The sequence below is a fragment of the Stegodyphus dumicola genome, chromosome 8 (assembly GCF_044657685.1).
Source record: "Stegodyphus dumicola isolate Sdum_Otavi_A_Nest chromosome 8, ASM4465768v1".
NCBI classification, from domain to species: domain Eukaryota; kingdom Metazoa; phylum Arthropoda; class Arachnida; order Araneae; family Eresidae; genus Stegodyphus; species Stegodyphus dumicola.
In genome coordinates this window covers 150,638,116-150,659,005 of record NC_140775.1, presented here as the reverse complement: position 1 = coordinate 150,659,005, position 20,890 = coordinate 150,638,116, and positions in this window count along the sequence as shown.

Here is a 20,890-nt window from a genome sequence, read left to right as displayed (position 1 = left end):
AATAATGAAGAATCTAGAATCTGAATAAATTTATGTATGTTTCTCGCATTGTGATAAAACAACGGTGCCTAGAGCCATCCAATTTTGAATGGCGTAATCCTACTGCGAATATGGGCATCTGGAAGCCCAAATTTGGAATTTGTTTTATTATCGATTTTATATTTTGTAAATTTTTAACGAATTTTTGATTAACAAACTCAAGGATTTCAAAGCGAGCAATGGCAACGTTGTACAGAAAACACACTTTTATCTCCAGCGCGTGAGTCTCTGTATCGGAAATTCTAAAGATATGAAAAATTATGTAAAATTACTTTGCGATATTGCTGTTGAACTGAATTTTATTGTTTAAGAGCGAAGAACATAATATTTAATAAATAAAAGTATCTCTCCTTTCTTTTCTTTCTTTTTAGTCCAAAGGGATTTGAATCCCGAAGGAGTATTAGTTTCGTTTTGGCATTTTGCGTCGGACTCATAAATGTCGGTTCACTTTTCAAACTGTTGCCACAAAATGTTAGAGGCCTGCATTATATTTGAAGAAATTAAATAATGAAAAATCTGCATAACTGTATGTATATTTCTCGTATTGTGATAAAACAACTGTACATAGAGTCACCGAATTTTGAATAACGTAATCCTCCAACGAATATGAGCATGTGGAAGACCAAATTTGAAATTTGAAATTTGTTTTATGATCGGTTTCCTATTTTTTAAAACTTTGACGAATTTTTGATTAACAAACTCAAGGATTTCAAAGCGAGCAATGGCAACGTTGTGCAGAAAAAACATTTTTATCTCCAGCGCGTGAGTCTCTGTATCGGAAATTCTAAAGATATGCTCGTTTTAAAACTATTTTGCGATATTGCTGTTGCACTGGATCTTATGGTTTAAGTGCGAGGAACATGATATTTAATAAAGAAAGGTAACACACAAAATGTTAAAAAACGCCCCTTTGGACATAATTTAAAATCTGAAACATTTCAGATTTTTTTTTTTTTTTTTTTTTCTTTCTTTAACTACCCTAGGCGGCTAGTGCGAAACCATATCTAAATTTTCCTAAAACTGTTAGAAATCATCATAAAGTGGCCACTCAGTGTATTAAAATCTACCCAGATAACACATATTTTAGAATACACTTAACTAAGGAAAGAATAATTGGATTATTTTTTATTTGTTTTATAAATGCGCAACTTTAACATGCAAAATAAGACTTTGTTACTTAGTTTAAGTACGAAAGAATAACAAATTAAACTGATTGGATTATTTTTTTATTTGTTTTATAATACGTAACTTCAACATGAAAAATAAGATTTTGTTTATGTGTGAAAGAATAACAAATTAAACTTATTAAAGTCATTAATATTCATTTCTTAAAATTCATAACTTTTGTTACATACACATCTAGTCTTTGTACTCAGCTTACAAAGCTGAAACCTTCATGGTCTGAGCCAGAATGAGATGTTTAGAGGATCTAAGCACTATTTTGGTGCTCCGGTATAAATTAGCGCCTGTTTTTTCTCTCATCTCTTTCGGTCGTTTGCAAAATATATTCAATGGTGAAATCAGAAATGGGGAATTTTTGTGCTGCTCCCTTTCCTGAGTTCTTAAAGACCGTGTAATGGTGGTGCCCCTCTTCCTTGGTACCTTAAATACGGGCTTATTTTGCTTGGTTAATCCAGATCTGTTCGTGATATATTTTAACCTCGTGAAAAAAAGAAAAAAATATTTAGCACCGAAAATAGATGAATTATTGCCAACCACGTGCATTCATTAATGAGTAAACTGAAATAATGCATTGTTGTATCATGAGATAATAAAATGTAACAGCGTAATGTATTCAACGCACACAGAACCGATGATAACATAATAAAATTTATTCTTTCAGAAGAAACACTCTACAGTTCTGGAACTTTTCACAGAAGTACTCATACAGCTCCTTCTCAGTATCACAGAGCGCAATGTAGTTACACTTCAAACTATTAAGAACTTCAAACAGAACGCAATGCGAAGCACATCTAAAAAGCGAAGCTCGCACAGAGGTTTCCCTATATTCCGAACTCAACTCGAAATTAAAAATTGAGAACTGATGCTCTCTCCGGGCTCATATAATTTTCTCCCGGTCGCTGAGGAATTTCCAGTACCTTTCATTTTTGGAAATTACAAAAATCATATACGGCTAAAGTTACTTATAATGGCCGGATACGGCCACAGTTACATATAAGGATCAATTACAGTACCAACTACAGTTATATAGTGACAGACCAAATGCTCGCCAGAAATGATGACTTTTGGTGATTTCTTGCCAAATTTCGCAGCAAAAATTAGTCTCCAAAAGCATCGTTAACTTTGCGATACCTCAATGTTGAATAGCTTTGCCCCTCTGATGTTATTTTTCCGGCAAAGCTTCGCTTTTCTTGAGGAACTTCATCTTACATTAGAAAAAAATTTTCGTTTAATCCTAGTATACGGTACATAATGGGATTTGGCGAGTTTTGGCGGCATTATGATGATCAGTAAATATGGTGATTATGATGAGCAGTTAACGAGTCATTTTGATGTAGGTGACAATATTCAAAATCGCGCCACATAAAATTCTAATATACCGTACCGTATATTAGGATTTTACGAAAATTTGTATATGTTCATTGTATTAATTCTATTAAAAAAAACATTTACCGCATTCAATGACTCGAAACTACCATTCAGCAACTATTCGTGTTCTCGTGTAATAGACTAGAGCAATCAAATATCGTCCTCAACATAAAACGTGTATGTGACGTTGAATTATTTTGAAAGCTTCATTGCCCGACCTCCAGGCTTTAGCATTGTGGGAAGACAGTAAAGTTACGCAAAGCCATCTGTCTAGTAAAACAGAGTCGAAATTCATAAATTATGGAACTAGCAGCATATTTAATTAGTTGTACTAGCAAAGTGAGTGCTGATAAAATAAGAAAATCATCATAGGAACAGATAACAATGAAATCCATACCTAGACATCGCAAGATATGAACAGCAAAATCTTACTAATAGATTTTGTGTCATCATGAAGTTATATTATTATTCAGAAACGTTGTTTTTAAATGGTTGCTATTATTTATTCTGATAAGCAGCAACAAACAAACAGCAGACATCCTATTGATACTCGAAATTGATCATCGAAAAGCATCACTAAGAAATGAAGTTTGCTTTCAAATGAGTCACTTTCTTGCTAATAATAAGCTAAGATCTGCTAAAATTTGGAAGATAAATGAAAGACTTTGCTTTTACGGATTCGAAATCCTTCCTATTTTATCAGAATACGGTTTTCTTTCCGAATCAAAAACAAAAGCAGCGCTTTTCAGGTGCTCAAAAGCAACAAATCATCAATGAAAAGAAAGTTAAGAGATTTATATGTCTAGACCAGTAATGTACTTGCATAATAAAAGAGTGACAGTGTTCTCGTGTAGATTTACTCTGTTAGCACCAAATTTTACATAGTCGAAACGTTGTGACTTTTTTTACTTTCGTTTTGGGAACTATCAATGAGGTCCTCTTCAGTAGCTATGCCAAGCCAGAAGTAAAGAGGTTAGTTTGTTTTAATTTATCATACAATTTGTTATTATTTTAAAAGGCTAAACTTATTTTAATGATGTTTTTTACTTTTTACTACGTAAGAAAGTGTAGGCCGCCCGATCAGAATTGATCGCTAGCGTTGGTGACTTTACTGTTAGTGTAGCTCAAGTTAAAAAAGTGTTCTGATTCCATTCTATATTTGCAGAAACTTGTGAATGACAATGAATCTTCTTTGCTTTTTTCGCGCTTCATCTCTGGTATTTTTCTTGACGCTAATCATTTCATTCTTAAATGCATTCTTGATAATAATTTTTAAATTTCGCTTTAATTATTATATATTAGGTATAACTGCTGTCATTCATGTCAGTATACAATAAGTGAACACCGTATTGTGTTGGTTAAAATTACAATAAGTGAACACCGTATTGTGTTGGTTAAAATATGGAACTTATGAAGTTTATCATATAAACAGCTGAGCTTCATTCAGTTTACCGTATGAGCTACTAATAAAAGTTAAGCATTGTTATGAAGGCTGTAGTACAGCGAATATTCTCAAAAGCGAGTAACACAGATTTACCGAAATTCAGCTTTGGTAACAACAATAACTGTCTTGTGAACTGGAACTACTAATTCATACAAATTTTTTATGCTTTAGCATAATAAATTGCGTAAAACTGTATAAACTTAAACTTTTAACGGATAAGAGAGCAGCAAAATGCGTTTAAAAAATGCAGAAATATTTAAAATAATCAGCTAATGAAACAAATTATGCGACCTTATTACTTTATACAATTACTTAAATAAATTGAAGCTCTGCAGTATAAGAAAGTTGTTTTAAATTAACAGTTTAATTATTGGCGTAATATTTTAATTTATTACAGATGAAGCAACAAATCGCTAATTTTGAAAACTAAGATTGTGTTGATTTGCAGGTTTTCATTCAAAACGAAATCGTTTTACAAGAAAGTCTTCAAATATGTTAAATATCCTAGTTGCAATGGATTTTCTTTCGTCTAGTTATCAAAACCAATAATTCAGTTCACTCTGGAAGACAAACCAAGGAAGAGAGAAATGGAGAAGAAAAAATAGTATTAAAAGCCAAACAATTAAAAAAATATTGCAAACCAAATAGATTTCTTTTGGGGGTGGGCGGATATTTCTAATTAGAAGGAGGGGAGAGGTGTTAAATTAAGAAATTTAATAAGCTATAATAAGAACTCAAATTTTTTATGCAACTTATAAATTTTGAAAAATTTGAGGTGTATTTAAATATTAAAGTCTGAAGAAAGAAAGCAAAATTATGTTGCTTATGGACAAGTAATACTCAGAAGTATTTGCTGTGTAATATGCTTAGAAAATGACTATATGATAACTTTTGGATCATACATAATATGTTCTGTATTTGCAGGCCCATTGCGTTTTATACAGATATGTAATAAATAATAAGTGGATCACAGGTACAGTATAACCTTAAAAGGATGAGACACAATCTTAGTACGATAAGAAAATTTCACATGATTATACTCAGTATTTCAATAATAATTTTAAAATTTCGAATATTACAAGAATATTTTAATACCCTGAAGTGCATAACTTCTTATTGGATTAATAAAACATTGTCGTAGTTTCCTGTTTTACTGAAGGAATTCTCTAAAATAGGTAATGTGACGCTGCACGAGTCATTCAATGCTTGCGTGACAACCATTCACATCTTTAGTGAAATTACATTCATGCCACTTTATTATGTGACATTCATATCACTTTATGGCAACGTCTTGTGACTTCACGTTAATGTCGCGTAAGTATCGCCAAGTGCATAACGTCGCAATGTAACGTCATAAAAAGTGGACACTTAAGTCATACTTACAACTTAGATCATCATGGTGTGACATATGTGTACTATGTCATTTCAATGTTGCCGTGCTCTTGTAGGTATCTCCCATTGAACGCTACAAGAGTCAAGTGACGGGGGGGGCGGTGACAAAAAGACAATTTATGCAGTGGAAATATCCCTATTACCTAAGAATAAAAAGTGTTCATCCGAGCAAATAAAAATTTAAAGCAATACTGATTGCATTTTTTGATAGCAAGAGTATAATTTTGGAAGAGTCAGTACCAAAGGTACTGGTTTCAAAACGGATTGCAATATCGTCCATATTTCTGTTTAGCATCCTGAGACTTTTTTTTTTTTTTTTTTCTAGAAAGAACCCATTTTGAGTTACTGGAGTTTGTTAAGGAAATGTCACAGCTATTTGAAAAGTTATCAGAAAATGAACTCAACATGCCATTGATCAGTAGAAATCAAGAATGTGTCGATGTGTGAGTGCCAAAGGGTGATAAACAATAGATTTTCCATAAATTGTAAATAAATATTCGTTTTTTTTTTAGTCAGGCCCGTTACTTTATAGACAGAGTAGTCGTAGTACCACCACTTAGCTCAAGATGCAACCAGTGACTTATTCGTCTTCCATCACGGACCTTACCTCATTAAAATATTCGGGAAAAAACAGCAGAAAGCAGAATGGTTGAAAAAAAGTTCCAAGGATCTGATCAGAAAAGAGCTTGGAGCTATAAACTGAGTTGTGATTAATTGTATTTAATTATAATTAAACTTAATTCTTAAAATTTCGAAAATTTAATATAGAACTTTTAAGAATTTAAAATAAAAAAACGTTTTTCTCTGGAACGATTTGTTGACTAAAAAATAAAACTTTAAAAAATATAGGAAACGTTATACAATCAATGCAATGCCTGTGCTATCATCATACAGAAACAGTAGTGAATTGAGTAGTACAATATATGTTACTATATACAGTTCAACAATGATTATGTTATTTACAATGCAGTGATATGACAAGTGATGAAATAAAATCGTGAAATGTATATTCTCATTTTATTACATATATTTCATATAGTCAATAATGCAGAGGTCATTTTTATCATTATAAATAAATTTTGCGATAGTGTCCATGGAAAACTCTTTTCTTAAGAAACATTGTCTTACTGTCTTCAAGTTCTTGAGATTTGTCCATTGTACGGAATGCAGACATTGTATGCCGCTCTGTTGGCATGATAGGGGTGCCGGCTGCAATAACCTTGGGGCTGGGTTCGAATCCCACAGAAGGCATGGATGTTTGTAAATGTACAGTGTCTTTTAGTTAGCAGGGACACTTAAAATACTATCGAGCCGAAAGTCCTTTCGATATATTGGTGTTAGGAATAAAGGGATGAGACCTTTGGATCCTGTTCCTCGGGAGGTTTCTTCTAAATTAGGACGGCGCTGGTCAGTTTGATACTGTAACCTACAGGATGCAAAAGGCCTAAAACCAACTACAGGCGCAACCAGGATGAATTCGTGAATTTAATCTGGTGTTGTTATCTTATAAATGAGATAAGTCATAACAACACCCGCTATTCTTAGTCACAGACAAATAGCGTGTTTAAGTTTATACATACTGAAGAAGAGGGGGAAATTAGGAATATAATTTAGGAAGATGGTTTAGTTTGGGTTTATTTGATTATGGCAAAGCTCACGGGGGCTATTTGCCTAAGGTGAGGAATGCCTTTGGGGAAGACCTTTCTAAAGGAAACTATCTCATATCCATGTTACACTCGGGGAAAACCTCGAAAATGCTCATGGCAACCAGCCCTTTCACCTGAAATTGAATTCAGGTCGAACATTTTTTTTTTTTTTTCCTCCAATGGCAGATTGTGAACAATTACAAATGTAACTCAGTTAATTAATCTGCACAAGGCCGGATGTGGTGGTCTCTTTATTTTGGAGGCGCCTAATAGGCGGGCTACCATCGCCTTTCCTATGAAGGGACGGACAGTTATAACCATGCCTTCTCCGGATTCGAACCCAGGCTCTTTGGCATCGCAGTCAGCTTTCCTGACCACTATACCGACCGGGCGGCTCAGGTCCAATATTATTTAGAAAAAAAAAAAATTGCCAATCAAGCGTCAAGCGTATGACTTATAGTTCTGCTTATCCCATTTACCCTGCCACTCTTGAACAGCTTTAGCTTTAAGAGTTGGCAAAGCTCCGAGGAAACTTACTAAAAACAAAAGTACCTATTAAAGTATCTTATATGGCAAGCTCATCAGTTTTTTTTTTTTTTTTTTTTTTTCCTAGCATCATCTACATGGTTTTCAATCCAATGGAAAACGAATTTTAGATCAGTATGCTTGATGAAAATTTTCTTAGTGATTTCAGCGCTGCCTGCTTGTCCGAGAATACTTTACAATATACATGCATGAGAAAATACTCTCAGAAGTGGTGTTTTGTAAAGCTCTTTTAAGGCTACATGGGACAGCTAAAAACGTTTGGCATCGAGCACTACCCAAAGGTATTTCATTTCCATTTACTAATTTGGCATTCTGCCACCAAGTTAAATTCTGCGTGACTTATTCGTAGGAATGAATAACAGAACAGACTGGCTGGCCCTAAAAGAATTCAAGTTTATGTTCTTGTGAAATTGTCTATTTATTGGCAAATATTCCATTTAGATCTTTGTTAAGTTTGGGTTGCAGAAGCCCCAGACACTAATACAAGTGATAACAGGTGATTGACATAAGACTAAGAAAAGATTCCTCTTCTCACTATATTTTCTGCGCTGGGTTCAAGATATTGCTCCGCAAAAGAGATCCAGAACTGGATCTCTGGACACAATTGTTTTGTTGCTTATGCATCAATAAATCTTATTTATCTTGCGTACTACAGAACAGGAGTTCTCAAACTTTTTTAATGCTCTACCTATAAGATTAAAAAATATATGTGTCATCATAAAAGCATTTTCTGATTAAAAAATTAGCACCATTTTACATGCATTTAAATCGTTTGCGGAAAAACTGTTCCACTTAAAATGTAGCGTACCGTTAGTGGTACGTGTGCTACAATTTGAGGATCTTTGAGTAGAGCGATTCTTCAACATATTCTTTATGACCCTGAATTCGTTTTAAGGACATTGAAGCTTTTACAATTCGAGCAGTAAGGCAATCTGCTAAATGCTGTTGAAAGCCCTCTTTATATTTAGGGAGTGTGACAAATGTGGAGAGTATCTAGGCAAGTGTAGAGCCTTACCATTATCTTTGTCAACTGTAGTGATGATTTCTTACACCATCTTTACATCTTTTTTCATCTTTTGCGATGATTTCTTCCCTGGTGTAAAGCCATCTCGAAACGAGGTTAATTTTTGATTCGAGTACAAACAATAATTCACACTAGATGCTATAAGCCGCAAACGGAAACTTTGCTCTAAACTAAAGAAACAATTTTGCCTTTTCCCAGTAGTCTGGGAAAGGTCCTCTAGAGAGCAACTCGTTGAAGTATGTGGTCATTAGAATAGGATTTGTTATACACACCCACACACCTCCTGCATGATCTCTTTTGGAAAGTCGTTAATCCTTGGAGCTTGTACTGAAAGAGAAAATCATTGCCAGTATAGAAGAGAAGACCCAATTCGTGTAGATAACTAACTTACAAATAAGTAACACAATTATATTGTGAAGATGATTTTTAATCAACTTCAGTCAGGTGGCTTCTACTGCGCTAATACAAAAAATATGTAAAGACAGGCTATTTGGTGCAGCGGAACTTGAAATACACTGGTTATCATAAATTAAATAAAAATCACAAAAATAGCGTTAAGTCCCTCAAAAATAAGCCAAACTGTGTAAAATTTGAATATGTTGCCAAGTAAGAGTAGCTGAGTAAAACTCCAATATGCAAATTATTGGCGTTGCACTCGGAATACGTCATCTGCGAGGAGCATAAAAGTCCATGTTTGAGAGCAAGAACAAATATTTCACTGTGATAGTGACATCAGAAATCTGAGATAGCCAACTCGTAACAATGATCTCCAGGCATCATTTGCCTGAAGAACTACGATAGAAGGCCATTGGGAGACTAGAGGCAGGACAAAGTGGCCAGATGGCTAAATGTGAGTCCTTCTGTGGTTCATAGACTTTGGAGGCAATTTCAAATCACAGATTCGGCACCTAGGAGATTCAGCCAAAGTTGGTATCAACGTTAACTATGCGTAGAAGTCTTCACGAAGGTGGTTTGTATGCTAGGCGAACAACCATCTGCGTGCCACTCAAGTAACGCCATAGGAAGGACCGTTTGCAATGGGCACGACAACATGTCCACTGGACGCCTGAGCAATAGAGGGCTATTCTCTTTACGGATGAGTCCAGGTTTAGTCTAGAACGCGATAGTAGGCGTTATTTGATATGGAGAGAACCTGGAACCCGTTATCATCCGTGAAAGAGATGCGTACGGAAGAGGCAGTGTCTGTGTTTGGGGTGGCATCTCTTTGGGTGGACGCTCAGATCTCCGTGTTTTTCCAAGGGAAACCGTGAATGCTCATGTTTATAGAGATGACATCCTTGATGCTTATGTGCGCCCATATGCCGGGGCAATGGGTGATGCTTTCCTGTTACAGGACGACAATGCAAGACCACACAGGGATCGCATCGTATATGATTATCTTCAACAGGAAACAATTATGCGCATGGAGTGACCAGCTCGATCCCCGGACTTGAATCCTATCTAGCACGTTTGGGATGCTTTAGGGAGACGTCCAGCTGCTCTCAATCCGCCCCCTTAGACCCTTGTCGCGCTTGCAACTGCTTTGCAAGAGCAATGGCTCTCGCTTCCTATGAAACTGATAGACCGCATAATTGAAAGTATCACACATCGCTGAATGTGCTGTATTGCTTCTAGAGGCGATTATATTCCATATTGAAGGTACTTTTACTATAGCAAACTGACATCTTCGATTTGTTCATTTTATACATGTGCTAATTTCTGTATTACCATAATTGTCTGGTAATTTCTTTTTATGTTATTTGATTCCTTACTATGTGTTGTATATTGTGGGCAAGTTTCATAAAATTCTACATGTAACGTTTTCACTAACCGTGATTTCTCCTTTATTTATGATAACCAGTGTATGTATCTGTGCCTATCTAACTTGAAGTTAGAGAGTTCGAAGTTTGCGATGCTCACAAAAGTTTTCACTATTTTGTATTTGTGTGTACGTTTGTTTATATACTATATGTAAGATAATATTCTAATAGCAGTTTGTAGTTCCAAGTTTGCGATGCTCACAAACGTTTTCACACACTGTTTTGAATTTGTGTGTGCGTTTGTTTATATACTATATGTAAGATAATAATCTAATAGCAATTTGCAGTTCCAAGTTTGCGATGCTGACAAAAGTTTTCATTTTTTTTTTTTTTTTTTTTGTTGTTGTTTTTTGTATTTGCGTGTTGTTTGTTTATATATTATATGTAAGATAATATTCTAATGGTAATTTGCAGCAGCCGCTAAAGTCTTAATTTGGTGAATTGCTTTTTCATGTCCTAAAATAGTAATGGACTTTTTTTAATCTTTATGATGTACCTCATTTCTCATTTTGAAGTTAATGGTTTTATACGTCACTTAATGGTTTTTATATGTCACTTAAATATGTGATTAAAATCACAAACTTCGTAACAGAAAAAAAATGAAAATCAACCTTCTGTTCAGCAGTATTAAAATCGAGAATTAATTAATATAATTTGATAACAATTTTCACTGGAAAGAATTTAGAAAGTGTTTCTTCTAGTGATATTTTTTTTTTTGGATGCAGAGAAACTCCTGTAACTAGTTACGCGATCGGCTTTGCAGAACCTTGCAAAAAGATTTCGCATTTCTGTTTGAATTTCTGTGTTCTTTCCTTTAATTGGTCTGACTATATTTCGCAGACCATAATGGATTAAAATATGAATACTGAGAGTGACCAAATCTTTGACATTTAAGAACGAATCGAGTGAAGCTTTTTCTTAAACAGGTATTCGCAGAGCTGAAATTGCGCCGGAGCCAGGCTCCGGTACTTCTTAATTTTGGAGACAAATCATAATTCTAGCTGGAGCACATCGGAGCCCTAAATAAGAAGGCTCCGACACTTTGTAAAACAAAAATTTCAGTAGAAATTTAATCTAAAAAATGTTATTTTTAGTGATTCAGATTTTATATTAGGCCCAAACGGCTTTTATTTTTTTATTATTTTTTTTTTTTTTTAATTTACAGACACATACACGTTTTGAGAGCATTTGGGCTAGCGCCACATTGTGCTAAAAATATTTAAACAAAGCATAGCTTTAGAATTCCCGATAGACAGTCTCGGATAAAAGCGTTTTATTCCCTTCACTGCTCGTTTTGAAATTGTTGAGTTTTTTAATCAAAAATTCGTTAAATATGAAATAGACAATAAAACAAATTTCTAATTCGGACTTCCAAGTGGGCATGTTCGAGTGGAGGACTATTCGTTATTCAAAATTTGATGACGCTAGGTACCGTTGTTTTTCCACAGTTCGAGAAACATATATACATTCATGCAGGTTCTTCATTACTTAATTTGTTTAAATATGTTACAGTTACACTGCAAAAAGAGGACTGCTGGCCCTGTAGCTATAATTAATTAGCCTTACAGCATTATTATCCTCTCTGTAGTTGCCATTTTATTACTACTGCGCCACAGATAAACAGCACTGAAGCTATGGGGAAAAAAAAAGCAAGGTTATAAAAGTAACGTCATAACTAAAGGAATCATTGTGCACACTACAGAAACTAAATGTGAAATCGAAGTTAAAAAGGTAATTAAAAACATAATTGCTGAGAAGAGAAATGTACAAATTGCTTTAAAAAATTTTAACAAAAGAAAGTTGCGCAATGTGGTTTGGGTGCATAGCTAGATGTCCAATGGTTTAATGAACCATGCAGTTATTGTTCCATGAGACTAAGTGTCCTAGTACACATTGGTGTTACCTACAGATACATACATATCAAAATACATTGACATATCAAATATATAAACATAGCCTACCTACATGTAAATAACTGCTGTTACTCACATTGTTAATAGGTAGCACCTACTATTTTTGCAGATTTAGTTAATACATACACGATATCACCACATATTTTAAATATGCAGCTTTGTTGCGATTCACAAGCACAATTCCCGACTGTGTGTGTAAAGTGACAGTTAAATGCATAAAATTGTTTACGTTCCTATGTTAGAATGGCGCCGAAATGGATGACGTAGTTTCGATTTGAAATATACTTAATAAATTCAGTCACTCTTGGTCTATTAAAACCAAACTGAATCATTTAATAATAAAACATTATATGTAAACAATGTTTAATAACTCAGCAATACAGATAAGCATTAAAATAAGATTTACAACCGTTACAGGTCAGCTACGCTTTAAGCGACCGTATTCTATGAACGACAAATCTCAAAAGCGTGTTGCCAACGCAGGGCAACGAAAAGGTGGAAATTAATTCGATAGGCATGGAAGTGAACATACTCCCACCCTATCAGGTTTAATCCTGATACACAGGCAAAGGTGAAAGTTTATTAATTTGTCTTTTGAAGACAAGAGCCGCAAGACCTATGCCAAAAATAGCCATGCAGAAACTATTCAACGAAAGTGTAAGCCCTAGTTCACAATTGCGCTACCTACAGTTAACAACCATAACAATATACATGAACAAAAAGAATTACATATAATTATCCTACCTAAAAAAATATAACTACTCTTACAGTGTTAAAAATTAGCACCTACTAATTTGCAGACTTGGTTACATAAGGACATACTAAGAATATACTATTTATTTTAAATACAACTTAATTACAGTTCACATTATAGAATATGCAATGTTACAGTTGCATAAAGTCCACTAACGTTAGTACCTAACGTTATGCAATGGTGAATACAGAAAAATGCAAACTAGATATAGTACTGGGACGAATACTGTACAAGTGTAGCACCCGTCTCCCAAAGAGACACTTGCATAAAGTTTCATGCAAAACTTTACAATCACATTACCGAAAACATACATTAAAGCTTACATTGGCAATTACATTAGAAGTCTATCCATTCCCTAGGAAATGTGATAGCCGACACAGTCAGACGGTGGGCATTATAGAATGCCTACGTTACACCTAAGTGCAATTATGGCACATACACCATTATATTCTTGTTGACTATGTTGCGCATGATGCATAGTTTCAGATGTACAGTGGTCAACTTAAAAAATCCCTGGCTAGGAATTTAAATGGAATATAGTACGACTACATCTTTTGCAAAGACGTAGCACATGTGGTGTTGCATTCTAGGATAATTTGATGCAACCCAGAAATTTTTATTACGGTACACCTCCGCAATCTTCATTTGTGTGGGAAACACTCCCAGGCTCCAACATGTTTGGCGTAGTAATAATAATAGCGCTGAAAACTGTTTTTGGAGCACTTTATTCATGTCATTGTCTATGCCATCTATACCTGGTGCATTACCTTTAGAAATGTTGTGAATGATCATCATAACAATTTCTTCGTTGCTGACTATTCCTAAAACATTTGAAAATTCAGGTTGTACCGCGAGCTGTTTACTGAATCATTGTCTCTAGTTTCCCAACTTCGATTGGCGATATTATTTGGTGAGATTTTAAGAGTTCTTTTTTTTTTCGTTCCTTATTCTCTGGTGCCCTCCTTTCCGTTCCTTATTTTCCGGGGGCCTTCTTTCCGGGTGACGTTTTTTCCGCAAACCGAGGGAAACAAGGGTAATGCGTGCAGTCGTGAGAAACTCGAGTCATATTCCAAACAAAAATTTTCGCATCCAAAACAGGATGTATACCAAGTTGAACACATGAAAACGACATGTACTGAGGGTAGGGTACGAACTGCGCGAAATTTGATTGAAGATCCCCCTTTTTATCTAATCCACGAACTGCGCGACGTTTCCTGTCTCCTCTTTCTTTACCATGAAGATTGGGTGCTACAAAAAGTCATTTATTGCCATTAATGGGACATTTTATTAAGACTGCAAGCCTCCTATTTTCGTTTATCAATATTGTAAAATTTGGGCATAAAAAACAATATTAATTTAAAGTCTAGCGTGTGTTAAAGTAAAAATGAATTACTTTTACACTCATTTTAAAGTTTAATGATGGTTAAAAGAATGATGAGCCAGATCTTTTTTATTCTTTGTAAGAATTAAAAACTTTCCAAGTTGTAAATTTTAGTCGCTGATATATCAGTTTTGAACAATAAAATTGATAGATTAATGACATACACAAAGCTGATACATAATCAACCTATCAAATATCGGATTTGTAACGCACCTTAAACAAAGAATATGTATAGACTTTCTTTGTCTTAAATAAGTTTCTTGTCTAAATAAATATTAACAAATTACCTTAGATAACAGAATGATTTTAACTATCAAATTTACCATTTTAGGTAAATAGTTCTCATTTAATTTAAACAATTCTCTTTATTAAATCTAAAAATTGCATTTCTTAGGTGGTTCTAAATTCACACTAATATTATTGCAATATATTGCCGTATTAAGCTTTAGCCATTGAAGTTATTTAACTATTTGTGGTTTATTATTTATTGTTATTTTAAGTTTATTTAACTTTCTTATAAATTCCATATTTTAATACTAGAAACGTTTAAATATTTATTCTGTTTTCTAGTTACTCTACCTGATGTACTTTGGCATACATTTAATTTCTAATGCACATTTAGTTAATAAATTGATAATTATGAGCGTCTGCAGAATTTTCATAATAACCCCTCCCCCAAAAAAATCGAACTCCCTTATATTCATATCTTGGGATTTCCCTTTTAATCCATTCCTTTCTCACATATTGTTGCACCGTATTCAAGTTTCATATGTATGTCATCATAATCATTAAAATTTATTTACAATTTATACGTCAGTTCCAAACGCATACTAATGTTGTTATAATAGATTTCATGCTAAACTTTTTTTAATTTAACTATTCATTTCTGCAAACATTTACATGATTACTTCATTTAACAAAAAATATTTCTAGCACACTTTGATACGGAAAAATCTTTTGCACTCCATTGAGCTACACTGAATTTTCCAGTCTAGTTCAGACATCATGACTATTATTGATGTCATTTTATAAAAAATACAATTGGTATGCTTTATAATTATTTATATTTAATTTATGATATTATTATAATATTCCTTGCATATTGTAATTAATGAAAGATGCTTGTAATGCTAATATGTATGTTTACTAATATCTTTTATTTTCTTCGTTGGCTCTGGCATTTATTGCTGTTATTCAAGTAATTAGCCTGCTTGTTAAATATTCTTTACTTGTTCTTGTGATATGTAATTCTATTTCTTTATTTTTATTTTCCTCTTGGCTACACTTAGCTTCGAAAAGTAAAATTGTAACCCTGTAGGCAATGGGGGGGGGAGAAATTTTGATTCGCGCAGTTGGAGTACACCCGTACTGAGGTATCATTGTCATTGTACAATAAAAAAGAACTGTCTCAGCAAAGGATTATATCGCTTAGGGCAAAAGATTTTCAATCCCTTTCTGTACTGTTTTATGTCTGCTTTCCGAAAATAAAGACGGAAAAAATTTGCAGGGAGCTAAATAAAAGATTTTCGAAGTAAGGGAATAGTTTAATCTTTTATATGATAATCCACAATTAGCAATCCTGCATTAGCTATTAAAATTCAGTAAATACACGCATAATAAAACTAAGTAAGTAGTGTTATAAAACTTATTAACTTTCGGTAGCATTTGTGAGAAAGCTAACAAAAATATCTAATCAACAATGTATATTTCCGGGACAATTTTTCCGAGTACCTCCAGAAGACACATTCTAGAATCTAGATAGAGGTCGAGGAAATGAAGCTGAGCAAAATTTCACTTATCGTAAGAAATTCATCCTTGAGAGTATCCGAAAATTGCACGAATATAAAAATTCTAGATCTTTCCCTAAAATTATGAATTCTAAAGTTTTCCATAGGCATTATTCTAATGTTTTGCGTGGTTGGATTGTCAAGTTGCTCTGCAGAATATTACATATTTCTAATAAAATAGGGAACTCCACTGGACGAGCAAGTATGTCCTCAATTTCCGATTGCAATCAACATTGAATCGCCCATCTTCTTTTCTTTCTCACAGGAAAATCCAGGATGCAACATTTCTTCTAGAATGTTCTCCAAATTTCCGCCCTACTGGGATGGAAGGGGGCTGAAATGACCGTTGGCAAAGCCAGAGGGAACAGGAAGCCTCTATAGTCTTCTTTTATGTTGCATACCTTCTATGCTGGTTCTAACGTCCGGCGCCTGTCGCCCTACTGACCCACAGAATCTCTCAAGGTCAATCCCCCAGGAGACCCCCATAATGGTCCTTGAAAGTAGCATCAAAGCTTTCCAGGGTTGCTAGAAAGCATTCAAAGTAATTTCAAGACTTCCAAAGGGATGGTTTTGACATGTACTACTATAGCTATTGCAAATAATGGATTTTTCCAAAAATGAATACTATACATTTCTGTTTCCTGCTTCCTTAAAAAAAATATGCTAAATAACTCAGAAACTGTGATCATGGGATTATTCGTAAGAATGGGAGGTCGCACTGCGTTTTCGTCTATTTCGGTCTTTTAATGTTGTGAATTTATTTATTTTTTAATCGTCTTTTTTAACCCTGCCCGGAAATATTGACAGCGAAAAACGGCTTGGATGTAGAAACCATCTTCATGTTTTAAAATGAGGGCACTCACTGACAAGAGTAATTAAAAGTCAGTTAAAAGCTATTTAAATACATAAGTATTAATTAGCACACATACACACCAAACAAACAAACAAACAAACAAACAAAAAAAAAAAAAAAAAAAAGCATTCAAGAATGTAGTAATCATTATATACGGTACTAATGTATCGTTTTGACATTTTTTAAAAAAAAGTGGCGTTGAGAAGCTCTCTTGCTTTTTTGGGGGTGGATGGGTGGGAGGAGAATAAATAAATAAAAAAATCTGAAAGCTTTCAGATTTTATATTACGCCCAAAAGAGCTTCTTTTAACGTTTTGTGTGCAAACTTTATTTATTAAATATCATGTTCTTCGCGCGTAAACTACATAAAATTCAGTTCAACAGCAGTATCACGAAATATTTGAAAACAGCATATCTTTAGAATTTCTGATAGCTCGCGCGCTGGAGATAAAAAAAAATTTTTTCCCCCGTACAATGTTGTCATTGTTCGCTTTGAAATCGTTGAGTTTGTTAATCAAAAATTATTTAAAGGTTTAAAAAATACGAAGTATATAATAAAACAAATTCAAAATTCGGTCTGCCAGGTGGTCATGTTCGGGCGAAGGATTACGTTATTCAAAATTTGATAGCCCTAAGTACCGTCGTTTTTTCACAGACATACATTCACGCAGATTCTTCATTATTTAATTTCTTTAAATATAATACAGGGCGATAATATTTGATGGCAACAGTTTAGAACGTGATTCACCCTTTATAGTGAAACGCCACAAAATGTCGTTTTGAGACTAATAACCCTCTGATAACAAATAACCTTTTGAGCTAATAAAAATATAAAAATTAAATTTCCCTCCTTTTCTTTCATCAGTTTTCACAATTAGAGGCACAGTATATGCATGTTGTTGCTCATTCCTAAAAGCAGCACGTGGTTAGTGTGCTAAAGGAAAAAATGTCACCCGGAAAAAAAGGAACGGAAAGAACGGCACCGAAAAAAAGGAAATGGGAAAAGTAACATGAAGTTTTAGAAACACAACAATGGGCATGTACGTACGATTATTCAGTTATAATAAGCAGGAATTATATATTCAGTATATTATCATATTCAGTATATTAACAAACTAGATAAATATTAATAATTGCATCAGATTAAAAAGGGTAGAGATCAACAGTTTAACAACATGCTGGGTGATAGCATTTTTATCAGCGTATTTTAAGAAGGTGCTCTGAAAATGGTTCGTAATAAAGATTTCGGTTGATTACGGCAAAGCACACTATGGCTCTCTAAGGGAAGGGATGCCTTCTTGAGGACTTTCTAAGGAAACTTGCTCGTATACACGTTACACACGAGGAAAACCACTAAAATACCCATGCAGCTACCAGTTCGCATGGAATCGAACCCAAATCATAACTACCAGTATTCAGCGATTTTTACGCCCTGCCGCTGTGGGTGTTATTAATTAAACTGTATTTCATTTCGAATACTTATCCTACTCTTCGATATATATAAATTTTGAGAAAATTAGTTATTAGAATCACACTTTATTGCTGAAACTGAGGTTTAGGTTTGTAAATATTTTGAAATGCTGTCCGGGAAAAAATAATAACGGAAATAATGGCAGCGGGAAAAAGAAACGGACCATAACGGTATTACGAATAATCTATTTAAATTGTGTGTGTGTGTGCTGTAGAAAATTTATCAAACATTGAAATTCAGGGTGATTATTATTATAATTGTTTTATTTGTATTATTATTTGTATTATGTACTATATATTTATATTATTACTATAATTCTGTATTTCACAAAACTGTGAAATCTCACAAAATACAAAATGACCAGTGAAGCTAAAAAGGCTATATTAGCTAACACGAGATTTATTAAATTAGCATTTAATGTGATTTATTAATATCCAGTTTAAATGTGCCTTATATTTAATGCATACATTAGAGCTATGCTTATGCTTATATTAATGTAATGCATAATGCTTTAGTTATTTTATAAAAGTCGATTTTCTTGGCAATTAGACCAAACTGACGATCTGTTGATTAAAAAAATCTTTTTTAATTAATCAATTCGTATTAGAAATTAAAATAAACTGAGTACATTCCGAAAACATCATTTTAAAAACTTGTAATCATCATTTTAAACACATCATTTTAAAAACTTCTAATGTACATACTATGTACTACATAGTAATCTTAGATTTTAATACTATTTTAAATTATATAGCTGCTTGAAATAGTAATGGATTATTTAATTTAATTAATAATTGATTTTATAAAATAATTAAATAACAATCGATCCCACAATAATCATTATTTAAGTTAAATAACAATGACTGTTAACCATGTCAGTGCTGTTTCAATAAGGCAAACTTTTATTACAGTAAATAACTATAATGAATATTTTTCTGTATGTAATCTAATTAATATATTTGCTAGCTTTATTAAGAATTGTTCGGACATTATTTTATAAAAGTAATTTATATTTCAAGATTAAAAATAATTTTAGTAACCTTTTTGATGACAATTTATTGTTGTTTCATTAAAAAATTGCCCATAATGTGTCCAACTAAGAGGTTGTAATTATAATTGTCAAGGAAAATAGGATATTTTTATATCCTCTTTTTTATTTATCTACTGAAAATGGGAATAATAATGCTTACAGATGTTGTAAAGGCAAATTATATCCTATTTTTCTTAGCAATTATTAATTAGTGTGAGGTATTTCTCCCGCCTTCTTGGTATGCCTCTATGGTGTGGTGGTCTGCACGCTGGGCGCGTATTCCAGAGGTCCGATTCCCAGCGAAGGCGTTGCTCATTTTTCAGGTCTTTTGCTTCTAAACAAACCTAATAGCTCTACATTGGAATAGCAATGAAATTTCACTGTGCTCAGAACTATATCACCTCTAGATTGATAAGCCAAGGGCCATCAGTCGTAATTAGTACAGTAATATTTGACTATTTTTAATCAGGTACATAAAAATATTTGGCTACCATTTGTAAACAGTAGTGGATGGTACTGAGAAAAAGGAAAGTATATCCTTGATGTTTTATTTATTATTTTTGACGACTTAATGAGAAATTATTGAATGTTATATCATAAATGACTTGGATTTGGATTAAAATATTTAGATTGCGGCAAGGCACAGAAAAGTTATCTGAGAGCGATGCCTTACTGAAGGATCTTTTTAAAAGAAATTGACTAGCAGTTACATTACGCATAGGGGGATCACGAAAACTCTCATGCAGACAGCCCGTTCTCCCAGATTTGAAGTCTGTTTCTAACCAGCTGTCTTATAATTTAGACATTATTATAATTTTTAGAAATTAGCCGTTTCACTGCTCGTCCGCTGATAAGCTGTATCAGAAATGTTACTGAAAGTTATTTAGTTTTATAATGGATTAACATTATGTATGTAACTTTTATGTAGAAAAGATACTTTTACATTTAATAATTCTGTCATAGTATAAGATTTATCGAATTTGCGTTATTTTACAGGGTGATTCCAAATGTCCAAAAGTCATGCGGACCAAACTTTCAAAACTTAAAAGTAATATATTTCTGAAGTCTTGAGTTGCAGTACATGCTGTTATATGTTTAAAAACAGTTTGGTTCAAAGTAAGATGAGATTTTCCCAAACAGTGTAAATTTTTATGATTGAGCATGACTTCGCAACGCATTCTTACGGAAAAATTATTGAAGCGTTCAAAGAAACTTTTGAAAATTTTCGTAAGCTTAACAAG